Source organism: Oncorhynchus mykiss, chromosome 24, assembly GCF_013265735.2.
Source record: "Oncorhynchus mykiss isolate Arlee chromosome 24, USDA_OmykA_1.1, whole genome shotgun sequence".
NCBI lineage: Eukaryota > Metazoa > Chordata > Actinopteri > Salmoniformes > Salmonidae > Oncorhynchus > Oncorhynchus mykiss.
The window spans coordinates 37,246,265-37,272,141 of record NC_048588.1 but is presented as its reverse complement, the minus strand read 5'-3'; the positions used below and the strand labels follow the sequence as shown (position 1 = coordinate 37,272,141).

At 44.1% G+C, this 25,877-nt stretch overlaps 1 long non-coding RNA gene across 1 annotated transcript in view; it reads right to left on the bottom strand.

The window, feature by feature from the left end:
* The window catches only part of LOC118944105, a 46,938-nt gene that overhangs the window by 19,273 nt on the left and 1,788 nt on the right, over positions 1-25,877 (bottom strand). Inside the window, exon 2 of the long non-coding RNA XR_005039422.1 lies at positions 13,030-13,162. This is a non-coding gene — a long non-coding RNA (uncharacterized LOC118944105). The remainder of the gene's footprint in view (positions 1-13,029; positions 13,163-25,877) is intronic.

Sequence of the window (25,877 nt, the reverse complement as noted above, 5' to 3'; positions counted from 1 at the left end):
TCAAGGAAATGAACTACTGTGTTTTAGACTTCAGGAAGTGAACTACTGTGTTTTAGACTTCAGGAAGTGAACTACTGTGTTTTAGACTTCAGGAAGTGAACTACTGTGTTTTAGACTTCCGGAAGTGAACTACTGTGTTTTAGACTTCAGGAAGTGAACTACTGTGTTTTAGACTTCAGGAAGTGAACTACTGTGTTTTAGACTTCAGGAAGTGAACTACTGTGTTTTAGACTTCAAGGAAATGAACTACTGTGTTTTAGACTTCAGGAAGTGAACTACTGTGTTTTAGACTTCAGGAAGTGAACTACTGTGTTTTAGACTTCAGGAAGTGAACTACTGTGTTTTAGACTTCCGGAAGTGAACTACTGTGTTTTAGACTTCAGGAAGTGAACTACTGTGTTTTAGACTTCAGGAAGTGAACTACTGTGTTTTAGACTTCAGGAAGTGAACTACTGTGTTTTAGACTTCAGGAAGTGAACTACTGTGTTTTAGACTTCAGGAAGTGAACTACTGTGTTTTAGACTTCAGGAAGTGAACTACTGTGTTTTCTTTGAGATATAAAATCACTCTAGGTCAACTTTAAAACACGTCATCGACATTTGTTCTCTTCAGGGAAACAGGTATCCTTCCCTCAATTTTTATTTCATTTTTTAATTTAAGGAACTCAGTCTGGTTTTAAACTTACTCTTGAAAGTTGTAATAGTAGAATGTACAAGGTACAATTTCTAATATGGGTAGTACATCATCAGTTCCTCTTGTCATGTCAGTCTTTACAAACCTTAGAGAGATATTTATAACATGAAATGTCCAGATCAACTAGCCCATGTCAGCTAACATTTTTTTTATTTTATGTAGGTGTTTTTAGTCCATAGGAGGTATATATATATTTTTTTGTCTTTCAAAAATCATATGAATAAACATTAGAGATGGCAAAATGTGTTGAACTGCTGGAAATAAGCTTTAAACCTGCAACATGTTCTCTCCATCAACAAGAGGGGTGTGAACAGTTTGTGTCAGGAACAGTGCTTGTGCCCATAGAAGTAGACATTCCGCGTGGTGGGGAGGGGCAAGATGTTCACAAATGCTAGAAGGAGGGTGTGTGTGTGTCCCTCCCCTCCCCCGAGTGAAAAAGTTCTAGAACCCCTGGACTAGTGTATAAACCCCTTATGTTATTGAAATTGTTTTCCGAGTGAGGACTTGTGAAGAGCAGAATCAACAACGTCTGCATAATAATGAAAACAGTTGCTTCGTGAGAAGCTGTTAAAAGTTGTGTTAGCCATTGTTATGTAAACGAGAGCTGAAAAAGGACCAGTGGCCCTGGCTTTGGCCCCAAATGAGAGCAGGTCTGCCTGGCACAGTGACACACGAGATACAATCACCTCCCAGCTTTTTGCATAGGATACCTCACAGCTATTAGCATCAAGAATATGATACAGTTGAAGTCGGGAAGTTTACATACACTTAGGCTGGAGTCATTAAAAAACAAATTTTTCAACCACGCCACAAATTTCTTGTTAACAAACTATAGTTATGGCAAGTCAGTAAGGACATCTACTTTGTGCATGACAAGTCAGTTTTACAACAATTGTTTACAGACAGATTATTTCACTCAATAACAATTCCAGCGGGTCAGAAATGTACATACATGAAGTTGACTGTGCCTTTAAACAGCTTGGAAAATTCCAAAAAATGATGTCATGGCTTTATAAGCTTCTGATAGGCTAATTGACATCATTTTTCATGATTTATTTCACCTTTATTTAACCAGGTAGGCCAGTTGAGAACAAGTTCTCATTTACAACTGCGACCTGGCCAAGATAAAGCAAAGCAGTTCGACACAATACAACAACACAGAGTTACACATGGAGTAAAACAAACATGCAGTCAATAATACAGTAGAAAAATAAGTCTATATACAATGTTTATTTAATTTATTTAATTTATTTCACCTTTATTTAACCAGGTAGGCAAGTTGAGAACAAGTTCTCATTTACAACTGCGACCTGGCCAAGATAAAGCAAAGCAGTTCGACACAATACAACAACACAGAGTTACACATGGAGTAAAACAAACATGCAGTCAATAATACAGTAGAAAAATAAGTCTATATACAATGTTTATTTAATTTATTTAATTTATTTTACCTTTATTTAACTAGGTAGGCAACTTGAGAACAAGTTCTCATTTACAACTGCGACCTGGCCAAGATAAAGCAAAGCAGTTCGACACAATACAACAACACAGAGTTACACATGGAGTAAAACAAACATGCAGTCAATAATACAGTAGAAAAATAAGTCTATATACAATGTTTATTTAATTTATTTTACCTTTATTCAACCAGGTAGGCAAGTTGAGAACAAGTTCTCATTTACAATTGCGACCTGGCCAAGATAAAGCAAAGCAGTTCGACACAATACAACAACACAGAGTTACACATGGAGTAAAACAGTGTGGATATATTGAAGCAACATCTCAAGACATCAGTCAGGAAGTTTTAAAGCTTGGTCGCAAATGGGTCTTCCAAATGGACAATGACCCCAAGCATACTTCCAAAGTGGTGGCAAAATGGCTTAAGGACAAGTATTGGAGTGGCCATCACAAAGCCCTGACCTCAATCCTATAGAATATTTCTGGGCAGAGCTGAAAAAGCATGTGCGAGCAAGGAGGCCTACAAACCTGACTCAGTTACACAAGCTCTGTCAGGAGGAATGGGTGGATTTTGGCCCAACTTATTGTGGGAAGCTTGTGGAAGGCTACCCAAAACATTTGACCCAAGTTTAGCAATTTAAAGGCAATGCTACCAAATACTAATTGAGTGTATGTAAACTTCTGACCCACTGGGAATGTGATGAAATAAATCGTTCTCTCTACTATTATTCTGACATTTCACATTCTTAAAATAAAAGTGGTGATCTTACCTGACCTAAGACAGGGAATTTTTCCTAGGATTAAATGTCAGGAATTGTGAACATTTTTAAATGTATTTAAATGTATTTACAGTTTAAATTAGTTCAAATGTATTTGGCTAAGGTGTATGTAAACTTCCGACTTCAACTGTACCACACAGCTATGAGCATTAGCATCAAGCATAGGATACCTCAGAGCTATTAGCGTTGCCCCCCATCACTGCCACTCATATTAAACTTTGTCACGTGCGCCGAACAGGTGTAGACTTTACCGTGATATATTACGAGCCCTTTCCCAACACGGCAGAGTTAAAAAGTAATAAATTATGAATTGAGGGATGAATACATGTTTATTGAATAGGACACCTCACGTCTATGAGCATTAGCAGCTATTAGCATAGGACACCTCACATCTAGTAGCATTAGCAGCTATTAGCATCTAGCATAGGACACCTCACATCTATTAGCATTAACATGATCTATTAGCATCAGGTAGCACAGGGTGGAGTGTAGGGGTGGGCAATTCCAGCCCTCGAGGGCCTGATTGGTTTCACAGGTTTGCCCCAGCCCACCTACCGGACTCTAATAATCACCTAATCATGATCTTCAGTTTAAAATGCAATTTGATGAATCAGCTTTGTATGGTCGGGATGGAGAAAAAAAAATTAAAGCTGAAGAGTAGAACACCAAACAGGCACTCGAAGACTGGAGTCGCCCATCCCTGTAGCTCTGTGTTACAGTGGATTTTCACACAAGAAACCGAGACACCGGTAGGCCGAGGCCGAGACTGCGGTGGGCGTAGGCCGAGACTGCGGTGGGCCGAGGCCGAGACCGAGACAGCGGTGGGCCGAGACAGCGGTGGGCCGAGACAGCGGTGGGCCGAGACAGCGGTGGGCCGAGGCCGAGACAGCGGTGGGCCGAGACAGCGGTGGGCCGAGACCGAGACAGCGGTGGGCCGAGGCCGAGACCGAGACAGCGGTGGGCCGAGACAGCGGTGGGCCGAGACAGCGGTGGGCCGAGACTGCGGTGGGCCGAGGCCGAAACCGAGACAGCGGTGGGCCGAGACAGAGGTGGGCCGAGACAGCGGTGGGCCGAGACAGCGGTGGGCCGAGGCCGAGACAGCGGTGGGCCGAGACAGCGGTGGGCCGAGACAGCGGTAGGCTGAGGCCGAGACACCTCATTACACAACTGTACCTCGTGCTGGGGACAATAAAAGGCCACTCTAAAATGTACAGTTTTGTCACACAACACAATGCCACAGATGTCTCAAGTTTTGAGGGAGCATGTAATTGGCATGTGGTCTGCAGGATCGTCCACAGAGCTGTTCCAAAATCATTTAATGTTAATTTCTCTACCATAAGCCGAGGCGGCTTAAATGGCATTTTAGAGAATTTGTCAGTACGTCCAACCGGCCTCACAACCATAGACCACATGTAACCACACCAGCCCAGAACCTCCATATCCGGTTTCTACACCTGTGGGATCATCTGAGGATGGGGAGGAAGGGGGGGGGGGGTGCTGAGGAGTATTTCTGTCTGTAATAAAGCCCTTTTGTGGGGAAAAAGGCTGGGCCTGGCTCCCCAGTTGGTGGGCCAAGACGCTGGCAGGCTGAGGCCAAGACGCTGGCGGGGTGTCTTTCACTTCCTAATCATACGTGTGGCAGCAAGCGACCTCCCTGCCTGTCTGTCTGGCCCAGGCATTTAAAACGTCCCTTAACTACGGCCTTCATTCCTTTGCTGGCTACAGACTGAACACAATGCTGACCATGGATTGGCTGGACAAAAAAATGACACGGAGCCAAGGACAGTTAGCAGCAGCTAAAAGACCCGCGATGATGTATTAAGAATGTGTTCTCTGTTGATCCGCCGTGATTAGAATCTCCTTTCAGCGAAGAGATCAATGTGTTCCAATGTGTTCATGGTCAGCGAGCGACAATATCAAGCCGAAGCTCCAGCTACGTCGATGTGGCTTGGTTGTTTCTTTATGTAACATCATCAACTAAAAAGACTCAAAACACCCTGTAGTGCATCACTTACGACCAGAGCTATTTGGGACAGACCCCTTCCACTTCCTGTCAACCCTCATATCAATCTGAAGCAGGGAATAAAGGAGGTTGAAGCTGTGATGACCAGCGCAGGCAGGAGTGTAAACTGAACTGACAATGAACTTAAAGCAACAAAGTGACAAACGTCCACGAACAGGGTTCCATTTGGGACAGAGTCCTTGACGTGAGACGCCAGGTTTCCACATGTGACCCACATAGGAGAAAGGACATCAGAGAAAGAGACGGTCTTCTTCAGAGAAGAAAATCTGGCTTTCAAATCACATGCACAGTTTGTTTGTCACCGGTATATAACCGGTGTAAACTATACAGCAAAATGCTTACTTACAAGCTCTTCAGCAACTATGCAGAGTTCATATAAAATACAAAAAGAAATCCCAGAAAATGATATATTTTTTAAAGAAAGCACAGAATTCTATGACCGTACCAGCCGTGCATCTATACAGATCAGATCTGACCCATACAGATCAGATCTGACCCTGTATGGGTCAGATGTGATCTATACAGAATATGCTGCTGAGTCTATTGACCCAAATCAGATCTCCAGATCTCTACATCTTCAGACCAGGCCCGCCGTGAAGCCTCGGGTCCCAAAAAACACCCATCTCTTCAGCACAGCACCCCCAGGAACTAACCCTACCCCTGGGGAGATCCCCACCCCATGCACCCACCTCTCCATCACCACAAAGTCTGCTGGAGCTAACTCAAACCCCATGGGAGAGGAACATGACAGTCTAAATTCTCCTCTGAATCCACAACCACCACAGCACCCCAGGAACTAACCCCAACCCCCCCCAGGAGCTAACCTCAACCCCCAGGAGTTAACCCCAGGACCTATCCCCCAACCCCCCCCCCCCCCATGAGCTAACCTCAACCCCCAGGAGTTAACCCCAGGACCTATCCCCCAACCCCCCCAGGAGCTAACCTCAACCCCCAGGAGTTAACCCCAACCTCCAGGAGCTAACCCCAACCTCCAGGAGCTAACCCCAACCTCCAGGAGCTAAACCCCCCCCCCCCCCCCCCGGGGTTAACCCCAAACCCCCAGGAGCTAACCCAAACCTCCAGGAGCTAACCCCAACCTCCAGGAGCTAACCCCAACCTCCAGGAGCTAACCCCAACCTCCAGGAGCTAACGCCAACCTCCAGGAGCTAACCCCAACCTCCAGGAGCTAACCCCAACCTCCAGGAGTTAACCCCAAACCCCCAGGAGCTAACCCCAACCAGGAGCTAACCCCAACATCCAGGAGTTAAACCCCCAACCTCCAGGAGTTAAACCCCCAACCTCCAGGAGCTAACCCCCCAACCTCCAGGAGCTAACCCCCCAACCTCCAGGAGCTAACCCCCCAACCTCCAGGAGCTAACCCCCCAACCTCCAGGAGCTAAACCCCCAACCTCCAGGAGCTAACCCCAACCTCCAGGAGCTAACCCCAACCTCCAGGAGCTAAACCCGCCCGGGGTTAACCCCCCCCCCCAACCTCCAGGAGCTAACCCCAACCTCCAGGAGCTAACCCCAACCTCCAGGAGCTAAACCCCCCCGGGGTTAACCCCAAACCCCCAGGAGCTAACCCCAACCAGGAGCTAACCCCAACCTCCAGGAGTTAAACCCCCAACCTCCAGGAGTTAAACCCCCAACCTCCAGGAGTTAAACCCCCAACCTCCAGGAGCTAACCCCCCAACCTCCAGGAGCTAACCCCCCAACCTCCAGGAGCTAACCCCCCAACCTCCAGGAGCTAACCCCCCAACCTCCAGGAGCTAAACCCCCCAACCTCCAGGAGTTAAACCCCCAACCTCCAGGAGCTAACCCCAACCTCCAGGAGCTAACCCCAACCTCCAGGAGTTAAACCCCCCCGGGGTTAACCCCCACACAACCTCCAGGAGTTAAACCCCCAACCTCCAGGAGTTAAACCCCCAACCTCCAGGAGTTAAAACCCCCAACCTCCAGGAGTTAAAACCCCCAACCTCCAGGAGTTAAAACCCCCAACCTCCAGGAGCTAACCCCCCAACCTCCAGGAGCTAACCCCAACATCCAGGAGTTAACCCCCCCCCCCCCGGGGGTTAACCCCAAAGGCGTCCGATCTCGTCTAGGCGAACCAAAACGAGAGTGCTTGCATACTCTCTTAAAAGACATTTGCTTGAAAAATGAGAAAAAAAAGCCATCGAGGCACCGAAGAAAGTATACACTTCCTAAAAATAGAATTAATTTAAGATAACTCAAGAAATCTGACATTTTGGCAGAGGAGATCAAACTGTTCTGAACTGTTTGGGATGGGAAGCCATAACCCCAGGAACCCCCCCTCCAACAACCACTACTCGCCTAATCTTCCTTCCCTCCAGCCCCCTGTGTATTGAGGCATGACCCATCTGGGTCTTGGCACACACACACACACACACACAACTACACAAAGCTGTGGAGGAACAGAAAGGTCTGGGATGTCCTGGTCTCAAAACAACCACACACACAGTCCTACTGGTCCCTCTAGTCGTGGACAAACAATGTCCCTCTGTTCTGTTGTCTGTCTGATAAGAAAGTCACACTGTTGTAAAGCCCTAATCTCAACAACCACTTTGCATATCTAGATGTTTTATAATGGTGGGGTATTTCCTTTGCCCCCCTCCCCTCCCCCAAACCGTCACCTTTCAGCAGGCAGTGAAAAGAGAAAGGCAACTGTTGGAGGAAGCTGATGAAAAATCTTCTTTGTTGTTCTTGTTTTAAAGGATGGCCACAATATAAAAAGGGATCCCAAACTGTGAACTGATGGGGGGGGACAATTTTTTATTTTACCTTTATTTAACTAGGCAAGTCAGTTAAGAACAAATTCTTATTTTCAATGACGGCCTAGGGAACAGTGGGTTAACTGCCTGTTCAGGGGCAGAACGACAGATTTGTACCCTTCCGGTTACTAGTCCAACGCTCTAACCACTAGGCTACCCTGCCGCCTCTACACTCTAACCACTAGGCTACCCTGCCTCCTCTACACTCTAACCACTAGGCTACCCTGCCTCCTCTACACTCTAACCACTAGGCTACCCTGCCTCCTCTACACTCTAACCACTAGGCTACCCTGCCTCCTATACACTCTAACCACTAGGCTACCCTGCCGCCTCTACACTCTAACCACTAGGCTACCCTGCCTCCTATACACTCTAACCACTAGGCTACCCTGCCGCCTCTACACTCTAACCACTAGGCTACCCTGCCTCCTATATACTCTAACCACTAGGCTACCCTGCCGCCTCTACACTCTAACCACTAGGCTACCCTGCCTCCTCTGCCGCCCCAATGGAGTGGCTAATAAGTCTGGCTGGACATCTGACTTTACTGCGAATTTCAGAAATGATGTGACTAAACTCTACAAAAAAAAAGAAACTATATTATCAACGATCAACGAGAAAGAACGATGGGAGAGAAAAAAAAGTTGGCTCGACTTTAAATATAAAGATGAGTTGGCTAGACTAAATATAAAGATGAGTTGGCTTTTCCACTAACACATGAGCTTGTGCTTTAGAGATTGTTTAGGAGACCCTATGTTCATTTTCTATCATTCCTTCCTACAAGAAGAAGTTGGTCGTTATTCGTGGATGTGTCTTGTACACGGTTCTGATTACATTTGTAACAAAAATAGTATTTTCATAGACTTGAAAGCCAGATCAGTGATTATTGCAAACAAGCAGGTTTATAGTGTTATTGACCTTTAATTGTGCGACAAAGCTTATTTAGAGACACACACACACAATGTGTGTGTGTATGTGTGTGTGTGTATATATTTTAAAAAAATAGAGATATGATTTTTAGGCCATAATCGCCCATCACCCACCCACACTCCCTTTAGAGAGCCAAGACTACCAGATAAAACACTTATTTTTTTTCTCTCTCAACACTGAATATCAGAGTAGCTAAAAAAAGCACTCACCCAAATCCTCTCTTCTCAGCTAGTCATAGTCCTGGTCAGCTCTGAGAGTTGAAACCAGAGCCTTGCTACCCTTGACCTCGTGTCCTGCTAAGTTCTAGGACGACGGTTGCTAGGCTACATTTCCATAAACTATGACAGGCAGCAGATGACCCATTCTCACCCTGCTCCGGGGTTCCTTTAGCACAAAAAGACACAGAAGCAAGCAGCCCAGTGTCCTGGGTTGAAGTAGATTGAGATTCAACAAACTTACAGTCCCCCTTCAGCCCCATCTTCCCAGGACACTTATTTATTTAACTAGGCAAGTTAGACACTCACTAGGGATTATTTTGTAATGTATCCAAAATGGCACCCTGTTTACTTCAGTGCCCTACTCTGGACCAGGGCCCGACAGGTAGCGCTACGTATTGAATAGGTTGACATTTACGGCCTCAGTATTGTTATTTTAATTGTGTTACTTTTTATTGTAAAAAAAATTACTTTAGATTATTTAGTAAATATTTTCGTATCTCTATGAAAACCTTGAACTGCATTGTTGGTTATGGGCTTGAAAGTAAAGCATTTCACTGTAAGGTATCTTATTCTGTGCGTGTGGCATGGTTATTTTCTGTTATCAGGGAGCAAATTTCTTGTTTTGTTCTTAGGGGGTGCGACTGCATCTAAGGTATTACGCAAGGTTAAATTTAGATCCTCAATTAGGTGCTTAAACAGACTATGGAGGGAGAAAAAAAAATATATAATTTATAATTTATTCCACGATATGACTGTAGCAATGATTAGGTCCGGAGACAAAAGCCACTGAGTCGATGGGGGCTCCGAAAGCCTTTTGGAGTGGGTCTGTGGACTTTTCCATGTTAATATCACAAGCTGATTTACACGCTGAAGCTGTGTTGCGCTTGGTGACCTCTGACTGTTTCATCCTAACATTGTTGCTGCCGACGTGGACAACAATATCTCTATACTCTCTACACTCGCCAGTTTTAGCCTTTGCCAGCACCATCTTCAGATTAGCCTTATCGTCGGTAGCCCTGCCCCCTGGTAAACAGTGTATGATCGCTGGATGATTCGTTTTAAGTCTAATACTGCGTGTAATGGAGTCGCCAACGACTAGGGTTTTGATCTTGTCAGAGCTAATGGTGGGAGGCTTCGGCATCTCAGACCCTGCAACGGGTGGAGGAGAGACCTGAGAAGGCTCGGCCTCTGAATCGTTGTGTAGAAAAAGGCCCATGGAGTTGGTGGAAGAATCCTGTAATTCATGGCCACTTGCTCAGCTGGGCCAGGGGCGCTTTAATTAGGTCAGGCGGAAATGTCAGACAGATCTCAACTCCATAAAGGGAGGAAATCGCCATCGCCCCGATCTCGCTGCTTTCTCTTCCTTTACTCCGTCTAATCCAAAAGTTCTGTGCGTCCATGAATCCACCACAACCTACCCAGTAAATATACCACTTTGTGGGGTAAAGGACTTCCTGCCTCAGTCTCATCCATTCCTCTGTCACCTGACCACCTGTTCACCTTCACTGTCAGTCATCTTACCTGTCCAGCTACCCACACAGATTCCACTAATCTTTCACGGTGCGTCCATTTTTTAAATTTTATTTCACCTTTATTTAACCAGGTAGGCTAGTTTTGAGAACAAGTACTCATTTACAACTGCGACCTGGCCAAGATAAAGCAAAGCAGTGCGACACAAACAACACAGTTACACATGGAATAAACAAGCGTACAGTCAATAATACAATAGGAAAAAGTCTATATACAGTGAGTGCAAATGAGGTGAGATAAGGGAGGTAAAGGCAATAAATAGGCCATGGTGACGAAGTAATTACAATATAGCAATTAAAACACCGGAGTGAATAGATGTGCAGAATATGAATGTGCAAGTAGAGATACTGGGGTGCAAAGGAGCAGAAAATAATAATAAATAACAATATGGGGATGAGGTAGTTGGATGGGCTGTTTACAGATGGGCTATGTACAGGTGCGCCATGTACAGGTGCGCCATGTACAGGTGTGCCATGTACAGGTAAAATGTCAAGGGGTAAAAAAATACGTTGAATGAAAAAAGTAGAACGAGGAAAAATCTAAGACGTTGGAAAATGTATTAAAAGTTTTTTAAAAAGTGAAAAGTTTGGCAGATATGCAAGTAGCGAACAAACAGCACAATATCACAGAGACAAGTCCAGAAGTTGAGGGCAGAGCAATGAGGGAGGAACCGTCAACAGACTAGTCAGTCCCTCATGCTAACGTTTACAGGTAGCAACGATCAGACTAGTCAGTCCCTCATGCTAACGTTTACAGGTAGCAACGATCAGACTAGTCAGTCCCTCATGCTAACGTTTACAGGTAGCAACGATCAGACTAGTCAGTCCCTCATGCTAACGTTTACAGGTAGCAACGATCAGACTAGTCAGTCCCTCATGCTAACGTTTACAGGTAGCAACGATCAGTCTAGTCAGTCCCTCATGCTACTATCACAACCAACTGAATTGTACAGTATTGTGAAAAAATATGAATAGCAACATACAGTTGAAGTCAGAAGTTTTCATACACCTTAGACAAATATATTTAAAAACTCAGTTTTTCACAATTCCTGACATTTAATCCTGGTAAAAAATTCCCTGTTTTATGTCAGTTAGGATCACCACTTTATTTTAAGAATGTGAAATGTCAGAATAAAAGTAGAGAGTGATTTATTTCAGCTTTTATTTCTTTCATCACATTCCCCAGTGGGTCAGACGTTTGCATACACTCAATTAGTATTTGGTAGCATTGCCTTTTAAATTGCTTAACTTGGGTCAAATGTTCCAATACCTTGACTTTGTTGTCCTTAAGCCATTTTGCCACAACTTTGGAAGTATGCTTAGGGTCATTGTCCATTTGGAAGACCCATTTGCGACCACGCTTTAACTTCCTAATTAATGTCTTGAAATGTTGCGTCAATATATCCACATAATTTTCCTGCCTCATGATGCCATCTATTTTGTGAAGTCCACCAGTCCCTCCTGCAGCAAAGCACCCCCACAACATGATGCTGCCACCCCTGTGCTTCACGGTTGGGATGGTGTTCTTCGGCTTGCAAGCATCCCCTTTTTTCCTCCAAACATAACGATGGTCATTATATAGCCAAACGGCTCTATTTTTGTTTCATCAGACCAGAGGACATTTCTCCAAAAAGTACGATCTTTGTCCCCATGTGCAGTTGCAAACCGTAGTCTGGTTTATTCATGGCAGTTTTGGAGCAGTGGCTTCACAGAGACAAGCAGCCTTTCAGGTTATGTCGATATAGGACTCGTTTTACTGTGGATATAGATACTTTTGTACCCGTTGCCTCTAGCATCTTCACAAGGTCCTTTGCAGTTGTTCTGGGATTGATTTGCTCTTTTCGCACCAAAGTATGTTCATCTCTAGGAGACAGAACGCGTCTTTAAACTTGCATACTATCGTTTGTACAGATGAACGTGGTATCTTCAGGCGTTTGGAAATTTCTCCCAAGGATGAACCTGACTTGTGGAGGTCTACACATTTTTTTCCCAGGTCTTGGCTGATTTCTTTAGATTTTCCCAAACATCAAGGAAAGAGGCACTGAGTTTGAAAGTAGGCCTTGAAATACATCCACAGGTACACCACCAATTGACTGAAATGATGTCTATTAGCCTATCAGAAGCTTCTAAAGCCATGACATCATTTTCATGAATTTTCCAAGCTGTTTAAAGGCACAGTCAACTTAGTGTATGTAAACTTCTGACCCACTGGAATTGTGATACAGTGAATTATAAGTGAAATAATCTGTCTGTAAACAATTGTTGGAAAAATGACTTGTGTCAATGCACAAAGTAGATGTCCTCAAAACTATAATTTGTTACCAAGAAATTTGTGTAGTGGTTGAAAAACAAGTTTCAATGACTCCAACCTAAGTGTATGTAAACTTCCGACATCAACTGCAGCGAAAAGTGGACATTGGTTTGCTTGCTTAGTTGTGAGAGACGAGGTTTGGTTTCTTCACACTTCCTTTAGGAGGGGAAAGGATTTAAAACCAAGGAGCCATTTGCCTCTGCAGCTATCTCAGGAACACACACAGACACTGCATGCTACACTAGAACATTGGACACACACACACACACACCAAATGGAAATGAGTTAAGCTACCTTACCTTGCTGCAACTAGGCAGAGCCAGTGTGCTTCCTTTCAGCCCGACTGCTCAGATTCAGAGGAAATCACTGCATCACTGGAGACATTTCACGCTCCATTCTGTTGGCTCCAGAATCCTGACACTCCTCTTTCAACTGTACAGAGGGAAGACTGAGTCGGTATCGTGTGACTGGCTGCTGCTGCCTGCCAGGCTGATTTGAGGAACTGGGGGGTAGATTATAGCAGGGAGAGAGGAAGGGGGTGTGGCTGTTTGTAAAACTCTTCACTCACATCCCTCCCTACTTCGCTCGTTCTTTGATCCCCCACTCTCCCTCACTCTCTGATCCCTCACTATCTGATCCCTCACTCTCTGATCCCTCACTCTCTGATCCCTCACTCTCTGATCCCTCACTCTCTGATCCCTCACTCTTCCTCCCTCTCTGATCTCTCACTCCTTCCCTCGTTCCCTGATCCCTCCCCCCCTCGTTCCCTGATCCCTCCCTCCTTGCCTCCTTCCCTGATCCCTCCCTCCTTGCCTGATCCCTCCCTCCCCTCCTGCCTGATCCCAGATCCCTCCCACCCTTCCTTCCTTACCTCCCTCCTTCCCTGATCCTGCTGTCCTTTACCTCCTTCCTGATCCCGGATTCCTCCCTCCTCCTCTGATCCCTCCCTTCCCTGATCCCTCTCTTCCCTGATCCCTCCCTTCCCTGATCCCTCCCTCCTCTCCCTTGTTCTCCGTTTCCTCCCCCCAGACTGAGAAGTGACTGCTGTGCCAGCAGGAATGTCTGTTCCCTCCTTATAAATCCACCCTCCCTCAGTCTCCTGTTTAATTGCCTCAGAAGCTCACTTGTGGGAAGCATCACATTTCAACTTGGACTCAGGGGTAGACGTATCATGGTAAACGTTAGTGTTGTATGGTACGTTCTGTATGGTATGTATTCATTTGTGGATGTCCATCATCCATTTCGTATGATATGTTAGGAATTTGCAAAACTTATTTTATTTGATTTATTTAACCTTTATTTAACCAGGCAAGTCAGTTAAGAACAAATTCTTATTTACAATGACGGCCTAGGAACAGTGGGTTAACTGACTTGTTCAGGGGCAGAACGACAGATTTGTACATTGTCAGAACCTTCCGGTTCCTAGTCCAACGCTCTAACCACTAGGCTACCCTGCCACCTCTACACTCTAACCACTAGGCTACCCTGCCGCCTCTACACTCTAACCACTAGGCTACCCTGCCGCCTCTACACTCTAACCACTAGGCTACCCTGTCGCCTCTACACTCTAACCACTAGGCTACCCTGCCATCTCTACACTCTAACCACTAGGCTACCCTGCCTCCTCTACACTCTAACCACTAGGCTACCCTGCCTCCTCTACACTCTAACCACTAGGCTACCCTGCCTCCTCTACACTCTAACCACTAGGCTACCCTGCCTCCTCTACACTCTAACCACTAGGCTACCCTGCCTCCTCTACACTCTAACCACTAGGCTACCCTGCCTCCTCTACACTCTAACCACTAGGCTACCCTGCCGCCCCGTTTTTAGTCTGCCAGTAGGCTACCTGCCGCCTCTACACTCTAACCACTAGGCTACCCTGCCGCCTCTACACTCTAACCACTAGGCTACCCTGCCGCCTCTACACTCTAACCACTAGGCTACCCTGCCGCCTCTACACTCTAACCACTAGGCTACCCTGCCGCCTCTACACTCTAACCACTAGGCTACCCTGCCGCCTCTACACTCTAACCACTAGGCTACCCTGCCGCCTCTACACTCTAACCACTAGGCTACCCTGCCGCCTCTACACTCTAACCACTAGGCTACCCTGCCGCCTCTACACTCTAACCACTAGGCTACCCTGCCGCCTCTACACTCTAACCACTAGGCTACCCTGCCGCCTCTACACTCTAACCACTAGGCTACCCTGCCGCCTCTACACTCTAACCACTAGGCTACCTGCCTCCTCTACACTCTAACCACTAGGCTACCTGCCACCTCTACACTCTAACCACTAGGCTACCCTGCCGCCTCTACGCTCTAACCACTAGGCTACCCTGCCGTATGATATGTTACAATGTATTGTTGCTAACTTTAGCTAGGTGGCTAACACGGTAATGTTACCTAGGTTAAGAGTAAGGTTAAATTCTACTAGTTTGCCTAATTTCAGTTTGTGACAAAACAAGCAAGTATAGTGTAGAGAATCATGGTACCGTCTAAACCCCTGTGAAATATATTTTCCAGAACCACAAATATTATATTTACAACGGTTTAAAGATGGTGTACAAAATCAAAAGTAAAAAGACACAAAAAAACTCAATTTAAGAATGAAAAGCATTGAAACACATAGAACATATGTATTATCATGAGTATGTATTGCGATAGTGGCTTGATGGGTCACTGGTTTATCCTGTATGTTTCACCACAGGTTAACCTTTTTGGATGTTTAAAAAAAATATATGTTACATTAATATGCTTCTTAGACTTGCTTTCAATGAGGATGACAGATCTATAAACCTCAAATTTTTATGTGAATTTGGTCAGGTCAGGTGGGTGGTATAGAGGAGACGGACCCACTGGTTGTCCTCTAGGTTACAGAGAGCTGGTAGTCCCATCCACCACACTACCAGGTGGGTGGTGTGGAGGAGACAGACCCACTGGTTGCCTTCTAGGCTACAGACAGCTGTTAGTCCCATCCACCACACTACCAGGTGTGAAGCAGGGAAGAGACTCAGGGGGTATGCTAATTTGGTATAGAGCAGACCTAACCCACTATTAAATTATTCTAAACAGGAATATTTTTCATCTGTCTAGAAATGAATAAGGAAATTATCTCAACAGAGAAAAATGTCCTAATTTGCGCTACCTATATCCCCCCACTAGAATCCCCATACTTTAATGAAGACAGCTTCTCCATCCTAGAGCGGGAGATCAACCATTTCCAGGCTCAGGGACATGTACTAGTCTGTGGAGGCCTAAAAGCCAGAACTGGACATGAACCTGACTCTCAGCACACAGGGGGAACACCTGGCTGGAGGTGACAGCAATCCCTCCCAAATATGCCCCCCTAGACAACTATGACAAAACAACTAGCAAAAATGGGTCACAACTCCTGCAGCTCTGTCGCATGCTGGGTCTGTACATAGTCAATGGTAGGCTTCGAGAAGACTCCTATGGTAGGTACACCTACAACTCATCCATCACTGACCTCAACCCAGAGTCTCTCAGAGGGTTCAGTCAGCCCACTGACACCCCTATCAGATCACAGCGAAATCAGTCTAGCTGAACAGAGCATTACTCAATCATGAGGCATCAAAGCCAAAGTAAGTGAATAATATTAAGAAATACTATAGATGGAAGGAAAATTGTGTTGAAATCTACCAAAGTACAATTAGGCAACAACAAATTCATTCCCTATTAGACAACTTCCAGGACAAACCATTTCACTGTAATAGTGAAGGTGTAAACTTGGCAGTAGAAAACCTAAACAGTATATTTCAACTTCCCTATCGAACACATTTTTTTTCAAGCAGACAACCTAAGAAAATTAACAACTATGACAAACGGTTTGATGAAGAATGCAAAAACCTAAGAAAGAAATAGAAAAACCTGTCCAACCAAAAACACAGAGGAGACCCAGAAAACCTGAGTCTACGCCTTCACTATGGCGAATCACTAAAACAATAATGTAATTAAAGAATCCATAGAATCGAACCACTTCTGGGAAAATTGGAACACTCGAAACAAACAACACGAAGAGTTATCTATCCAAAACAGAGGCGTGGATAAACCCCTTCTCCAATCTTATTGTCTCTATAATAAAGAACAAACAGCAAAAACATACACAAATAAGAGTCTTATGGCTGGTGGCAGTATTGAGTAGCTTGGATGAATAAGGTGTCCAGAGTAAACTGCCTGCTACTCAGTCCCAGAAGCTAAGATATTAATATTATTTGTATATTTGGATGGAAAACACTGTGAAGTTTCTAAAACAGTTTGAATAATGTCTGTGAGTATAACAGAACTCATATGGCAGGCAAAAACCTGAGAAAAAAATCCAGCCAGGAAGTGGGAAATCTCAGGTTTGTTGGTTTTCAACTCATTGCCTATCGAAGATAGTGGGATATTGGTCATATTGCACTTCCTAAGGCTTCCACTAGATGTCAACAGTCTTTAGAACCTTGTTCGATGCTTCTACTGTGAAGTGGGGGCGAATGAGAGGGGAATGAGTCAGAGGTCTGCCAGAGAGCCACGAGCTGGTCACGCGCGTTCACGTGAGAGTTAGCTTGAGTTCCATTGCAATTCTGAAGACAAAGGAATTCTCCGGTTGGAACATTAATGTTAAAAACATCCTAAAGATTGATTCTATACATTGTTTGACATGTTTCTACAGAACTTTTTGACTTTGACTGCTCCTAGTGATCGCGAGTCATGAATTTGGATTACTGTACTAAATGCGAACAAAAAGGAGGTATTTGGACATAAATGATGGACATTATCGAACAAAATAAAACATTTATTGTGGAACTGGGATTCCTGTGAGTGCATTCTGATGAAGATCAAAGGTAAGTGAATATTTATAATGCTATTTCTGACTTCTGTTGACGACACAACATGGCGGATATCTGTTTGGTTTGTTTTGGTCTCTGAGCGCTGTACTCGGATTATAGCATGGTGTGCTTTTTCCGTAAAGTTTTTAAAAAATCTGACACAGCGGTTGCATTAAGGAGAAGTGTATCTATAATTCCATGCATAATAGTTGTATCTTTTATCAATGTTTATTATGAGTATTTCTGTAAATTGATTTGGATCTCTGCAAAAATCACAGGATGTTTTGGAACTACTGAACGTTACGTTCAATAATGTAAACAGCCAATGTAAACAGATTTTTTTTATATAAATTTTAACTTCATCGAACAAAACATACATGTATTGTGTAACATGAAGTCCCATGAGTGTCATCTGATGAAGATCATCAAAAGGTTAGTGATTAATTTTCTCTCTATTTCTGCTTTTTGTGACTCCTCTCTTTGGCTGGAAAAATGGCTGTGTTTTTCTGTGACTTGGCTCTGACCTAACATAATCGGTTAGTTTGCTTCCGCTGTAAAGCCTTTTTGAAATCGGACACTGTGGTGGGATAAACAAGAAGTGCATCTTTAAAATGGTGTAAAATACTTGTATGTTTGAGGAATTATAATTATGGAATTTCTGTTGATTTGAATTTGGCGCCCTACACTTTCACTGGCTGTTGTCATATCGATCCCTTTAGCAGGATCTCAGCCCAAAGAGGTTTTAAAGACCAGAACCCACTAGATTCTTCAATTACATTGAATGAACTACAGGACAAAATACAAACCCTCCAACCCAAAAAGGCCTGTGGGTTTGATGGTATCCAAAATTAAATTAAATATACAAACCACAAATTCCAATTAGCTATACTTAAACTTTTTAACATCATCCTCAGCTCGGGCATCTTCCCCAATATTTCGAACCAAGGACAACCCCAATTCACAAAAGTGAGACAAATTTGATATGCGTGAAAAGCAACCTTGGGAAAATGTTTAACCCTTTTTCTCCCCAATTTCGTGGTATCCAATTGTTGTAGTAGCTACTATCTTGTCTCATCGCTACAACTCCCGTAGGGGCTCGGGAGAGACGAAGGTTGAATGTCATGCGTCCTCCGATACACAACCCAACCAAGCCGCACTGCTTCTTAACACAGCGCTCATCCAACCAGGAAGCCAGCCGCACCAATGTGTCGGAGGCTACACCGTGCACCTGGCAACCTTGGCTAGCGCGCACTGCGCCCGGCCCGCCACAGGAGTCGCTGGTGCGCGATGAGACAAGGAGATCCCTACCGACCAAACCCTCCCTAACCCGGACGACAGCGCCCTTAACCACTGCGCCACCCGGGAGGCCCTCTGCATTATCATTGACAGCAGACTTGTACATTTCCTCAGTGAAAACAATGTGATGAGCAAATGTCAAACTGGCTTTTTAACAAATTACAGTACAACAGACCACGTATTCACCCTGCACACACTAAGTGGCAAACAAAGCAAAACAAAATCTTCTCATGCTTTGTTGATTTCAAAAAATTTTTGCTCAATTTGGCATGAAGGTCTCCTATACACATTGATGGAATGTGGTGTTGGGGGAAAATCATAGGACGTTATAAAATCCATGTACACAAACAAGTGTGTGGTTAAAATTGGCACAAAAAAATGAATTTCTTTCCATAGGGTGAGACAGGGATGCAGCTTAAGGCCCCCCCCCCCCCCCTCTTCAACATATATATCAATGAATTGGCGAGGGCACTAGAACAGTCTGCAGCACCCGGCCTCACCCTACTAGAATCTGAAGTCAAATATCTACTGTTTGCTGATGATCTGGTGCTTCTGTCCCCAACCAAGGAGGGCATACAGCAGCACCTAGATCTTCTGCACAGATTCTGCCAGACCTGGGCCCTGACAGTAAATTTCAGGATGACAAAAATAATGGTGTTCCAAACAAGGTCCAGTTGCCAGGACCACAAATACAAATTCCATCTAGACACCGTTGCCCTAGAGCACACAAACTCTATATACACCTTGGCCTAAACATCAACACCACAGGAAACTTCCACAAAGCTGTGAACAATCTGAGAGACAAGGCAAGAAGGACCTTCTATGCCATCAAAAGGAACATCAAATTCAACATATTGATTAGGATCTGGCTGAAAATCAGTTATAGAACCAATTGACCTTTATGGTTGTGAGATCTGGGGTTCACTCACAAACCAAAAATTCACAAAAATGGGACAAACACTAAATTGAGACTCTGCATGCAGAATATAAAAATAAATAAAAAATCTTCTTTGTGCAACGTAAAACACAAAATAATGAATGCAGAGCAGGAATAGGCCGATACCCGATAATTATCAAAATCGTGTGTGAGAGTGAACGAGGAAGAGATCCAAAATAGAACTGTGAATGAACGAAAGGGCTGAAGCTAAGTCAGAGCACCGGCGACGTCCTCAGGCTGCTTGCCTTGTCAGAGATGATGGCTGCAGAAAACAGCCAGCCAGGGAGACAACACACACATCACGTGTTTCCAGAAGCAGTTTTGCATACCAACACTAAAACAGACCCTGGGGTTACCACTAGGAAACAGACGCCTGATAACCAAACGGTCTCTCTCACACACAGTGCCGTTCTCTCTCTGCGTCTCTCTCTCTCTCTCATCAAATTAATGGTGGTGCAGATCGGAAATATAATAAAACGAAAACAATCTAACAATTGACATTTAATAGTAAGAAATTAATGAGGACAATAATGAACTAGTGAGAAAGACACACACACACACACACAGAGACCTGCCCACTGTGTCAACACCACTTTAACGTTACAGCAACACAAGCCAACCTGCCCTCACATCATAAGCTCTATATCTCTGTAAGAGCATGGAAGTCCCCGTTTGTGTGTGTGTGTGTGCGCGCTTGTTTGTAACATAGTAAAATGGGGTCACTTTCCCCTGCCAACCATCGGAGTGGATCATCTTGACATACTGAGAGGATTTTAAAATTCCCTCAACGATAAGATGACTTGCAAGCAGGAATTCCACATATGTTTGTGACCTCAGGTTAATATATTTAGCCAAATGCATTTAAACTCAGTTTTTCACAATTCCTGACATTTAATCCTAGTAAAAATTCCCTGTTTTAGGTCAGTTCGGATCACCACTTTATTTTAAGAATGTGAAATGTCAGAATAATAGTAGAGAATGATTTATTTCAGCTTTTATTTCTTTCATCACATTCCCAGTGGGTCAGAAGTTTACATACACTCAATTAGTATTTGGTAGCATTGCCTTTATATTGCTTAACTTGGGTCAAATATTTTGGGTAGCCTTCCACAAGCTTCCCACAATAAGTTGGGTGAATTGTGGCCCATTCCTCTTCACAGAGCTGGTGTAACTGAGTCAGGTTTGTAGGCCTCCTTGCTCGCACACACTTTTTCAGTTCTGCCAACAAATGTTCTATAGGATTTAGGTCAGGGCTTTGTGATGGCCACTCCAATACCTTGACTTTGTTGTCCTTAAGCCATTTTGCTACAACTGTGGAAGTATGCTTGGGGTCATTGTCCATTTGGAAGACCAATTTGCGACCAAGCTTTAACTTCCTGACTGATGTCTTAAGATGTTGCTTCAATATATCCACATAATTTCCCCTTCCTCATGATGCCATCTATTTTGTGAAGTGCACCAGTCCCTCCTGTAGTAAAGCACCCCCACGACATGATGCTGCCACCCCCGTGCTTCACGGTTGGGATGGTGTTCTTCGGCTTGCAAGCCTCCCCCTTTTCCCTCCAAACATAACGATGGTCATTATGGCCAAACAGTTCTATTTTTGTTTCATCAGACCAGAGGACATTTCTCAAAAAAGTATGATCTTTGTACCCATGTGCAGTTGCAAACCGTAGTCTGGCTTTTTTATGGCGGTTTTGGAGCAGTGGCTTCTTCCTTGCTGAGCGGCCTTTCAGGTTATGTTGATATAGGGCTAATTTTAAAAATGGCTTCATGCACAAAGTAGATGTCCTTACCGACTTGCCAAAACTATAGTTTGTTAACAAGAAATTTGTGGAGTGGTTGAAAAATGAGTTAAGTGTGTGTATGTATATATATATATATATATATATATATATATATATATATATATATATATATATATACTTATTTATGCATCACTTGATAACTACTACATGGAAGCATGTCTAGGGCCGTATGTCAGCCTATGAAGCTTTTCAGGGTAGGCGTGCTGAACTAGGATCAGGTCCCACCCTCTCCATGTGATTTCATTCATTGTGATCTAAAAGGCAAAACTGATCCCAAAACAGCACTGAACAGCTGCCTTTAAATTGCTGCCTTTAAATTATCTCCCTCAATCTATACCTACCCAGAATTTTTACAATTATTATTATTATTAATTTTTTAACTCACTCACAGAGAAGGAGCAACAGAGTCCTCCCCCGTTCCTCTGTTCTAAAGAATCTCTTGTTCTGTGATGGATGGAGGGAGGGAAAGTGGGAGAGATGATAATTCTCACAAGAAAACTTTTGGCCAGTAGAATTAGCCAGTCTGTGTAGAATGCGTCAACATGACTGTCTGAGTCCTAAATGGGACCCTAATCCCCTATACAGCACACCCAATGGACCCTGGTTAACAGTAGTGCACTATATTAGTCCCCTATACAGCACACCCAATGGGCCCTGGTTAACAGTAGTGCACTATATTAGTCCCCTATACAGCACACCCAATGGGCCCTGGTTAACAGTAGTGCACTATATTAGTCCCCTATACAGCACACCCAATGGACCCTGGTTAACAGTAGTGCACTATATTAGTCCCCTATACAGCACACCCAATGGACCCTGGTTAACAGTAGTATAATAGGGTGCATTATGTAGGGAATAGGGTGCACTATGTAGGGAATAGGGTGCACTATGTAGGGAATAGGGTGCACTATGTAGGGAATAGGGTGCACTATGAAGGGAATAGGGTGCACTATGTAGGGAATAGGGTGCACTATGTAGTGAATAGGGTGCCACTTGGGACAGACCTCGCTATCTCTCTCTCTCTCCTCCATGAAAACATCTCTCCAGCACACTGTAGTCTACAGGTAGAGAGAACTATGGATAATAGACCAGTTCTAGCTTGGTCCCTGATCTCTTTTGTCTTGTTTTTCAAACTCCTATGGGTCATTGTCATGATAAAGTTCAATGGAATGAACTTCAAAAATAAAACAACACCAAAAAAATAGTAGAAAATAATGAAGATGAAGATCTTTTCTCCCATCCAATCACATGTACAACTATTGCAAAAAAATATATAGAATTTAAGGAAAAAGAGGGTGTGTTGTAGAAGGGCTTTCTTAGCGGGGCTTTTTTAGCAGGAGGGCTTTCTTAGCAGGGCTTTCTTAGCAGGGCTTTCTTAGCAGGGCTTTCTTAGCAGAGCAGGGCTTCCTTAGCGGGGGCTTCCTTAGCAGGGCTTCCTTAGCAGGGCTTCCTTAGCTAACGTCATAACTACAAATGGGGTCTGAATGATGAATAATTATGGAAATAACAGAGTTGGAGTCGATTGATTTGGAGTTATAATTCAGGCCTACTGAATGCATCGTTGCAGTGACTAGAATACCAAACGTCCCTCCACAAGGGAATGGATGGTCCCCCAACATCTGCTACGTAAAGATCCTCTTGGGCATTTACACTGCAACTTATATCCAAGTGAGGGCTGGCCTTTTGTAAATGTTTGGCATTTAAAATGTAATTACATGTTATTATTTTTGCTTTATAAATTATTTCATAAGACTCCGTTTGTAAATGTATTTATTTTTTATTTTTTTTAAATCTGCCTTACAGAGAAGGGACTGTACAGTTTGGCTGGTGTTCAGAACAAACAGAGCCACAACAACAATTCGCGGTCCAAATTGAACCCTATTGCTTTCTGGTGAACTACTTAGGACCATGGCCCATAGCAACGCTGCAGCTGGACAGAACAAAGTTAGTCTACAGCAGAACAAAACACTCAGGGGGAGGGAAAAAAAAAAAGTTTGTCTGGAGCAGAACAAACAGAACAACAACACTACAGCATTTACTACTCTCCACTTTGCAAAGCAGTTATGTGAATGTGGGATAAAATATGAATTATTCACACAGAGTACTTTCTTTTTTCTTTTAAGGATCTAAAATATGCACATTTCAAGCAATAATCTGTGTTTGGGGTAGTACATGCTTTTTACACAAGGAAAAAAAAGAACAAAAGCTCAGTGTGGGTACCAGACAAGTCCTTAGGTGTTACTGAAAAGCCAACAAATGATCAGATGACTTGCAGTCGACATTCTTCAGCGTGTGGTTAAAATGAAAGATCCTGAGCTGCCCCCAGTAGTTAGTCTACATCTGATTGTAGCTGGAGAGAGGGGCCGTGGACCAAACGGCTCCCTATTCCCTACATAGTGCACTACTTTTGACCAGCGCCCTATGGGTCCTCGAGTACCCCCCCCCCCTAACAGCATACATTTTTGTTGAAGCTACAAACAACAACAACAAAAAACCACCTGATTCAACTTGTCAAGGGCTTGATGATTAGTTGACAAGTAGAGAGCCAGGTGTGCTTGTTCGGGCCTCAACAACAATATGTACTGTTGGACCGGAGTTGGGCTGTTGGGGTTTACTGGAGGACCCAAGTTGGGGCGTACTGGAGGACCCGAGTTGGGGGGGGGGGGGGGATACTGGAGGACCCGAGTTGGGGGGGGCAGGGGATACTGGAGGACCCGAGTTGGGGGGGGGGATACTGGAGGACCCGAGTTGGGCTGTTGGGGGGAGGTACTGGAGGACCCGAGTTGGGCTGTTAGGGGGGGGATACTGGAGGTCATGTGTCTTCTCAGTCATGTTGACACTGGTCTACTACCATGTCATGTCTTCTCAGTCAGGTTGACACTGGTCCACTACCAGGTCATGTGTCTTCTCAGTCAGGTTGACACTGGTCTACTACCAGGTCATGTGTCTTCTCAGTCAGGTTGACACTGGTCCACTACCAGGTCATGTGTCTTCTCAGCCATGTTGACACTGGTCTACTACCAGGTCATGTGTCTTCTCAGTCATGTTGACACTGGTCCACTACCATGTCATGTGTCTTCTCAAACAGGTTGACACTGGTCTACTACCATGTCATGTGTCTTCTCAGTCAGGTTGACACTGGTCGACTACCAGGTCATGTGTCTTCTCAGTCATGTTGACACTGGTCTACTACCATGTTATGTGTCTTCTCAGTCAGGTTGACACTGGTCCACTACCAGGTCATGTGTCTTCTCAGTCATGCTGACACTGGTCTACTACCAGGTCATGTGTCTTCTCAGTCATGCTGACACTGGTCTACTACCATGTCATGTGTCTTCTCAGTCATGCTGACACTGGTCTATACCAGGTCATGTGTCTTCTCAGTCATGCTGACACTGGTCTACTACCATGTCATGTGTCTTCTCAGTCAGGTTGACACTGGTCTACTACCATGTCATGTGTCTTCTCAGTCATGTTGACACTGGTCTACTACCAGGTCATGTGTCTTCTCAGTCATGTTGACACTGGTCTACTACCAGGTCATGTGTCTTCTCAGTCATGTTGACACTGGTCTACTACCAGGTCATGTGTCTTCTCAGTCATGTTGAGACTGGTCTACTACCAGGTCATGTGTCTTCTCAGTCATGTTGACATTGGTCTACTACCATGTCATTTGTCTTCTCAGTCAGGTTGACACTGGTCTACTACCATGTCATTTGTCTCCTCAGTCAGGTTGACACTGGTCTACTACCATGTCATGTGTCTCCTCAGTCATGTTGACACTGGTCTACTACCATGTTATGTGTCTTCTCAGTCAGGTTGACACTGGTCTACTACCATGTCATGTGTCTCCTCAGTCATGTTGACACTGGTCTACTACCAGGTCATGTGTCTTCTCAGTCATGTTGACACTGGTCTACTACCATGTTATGTGTCTTCTCAGTCAGGTTGACACTGGTCTACTACTATTGCTTTAATGTATCATTATTCTCATTAATATTGTTGATGTACACATATGATCTCTCTAATTGCAAACAAAGGTTTCTGTACCAAATTATTAAATTATTACCATATTAAGTTCTGCTTTTCTGATGTATCAAATACTTATGTCATGCAATAAAACACAAATTAATTACTTAAAAATCATTCAATGTGATTTTCTGGATTCTTGTTTTAGATTCCGTCTCTCACAGTTGAAGTGTACCTATGATAAAAAAAATTACAGACCTCTACATGCTTTGTAAGTAGGAAAACCTGCAAAATTGGCAGTG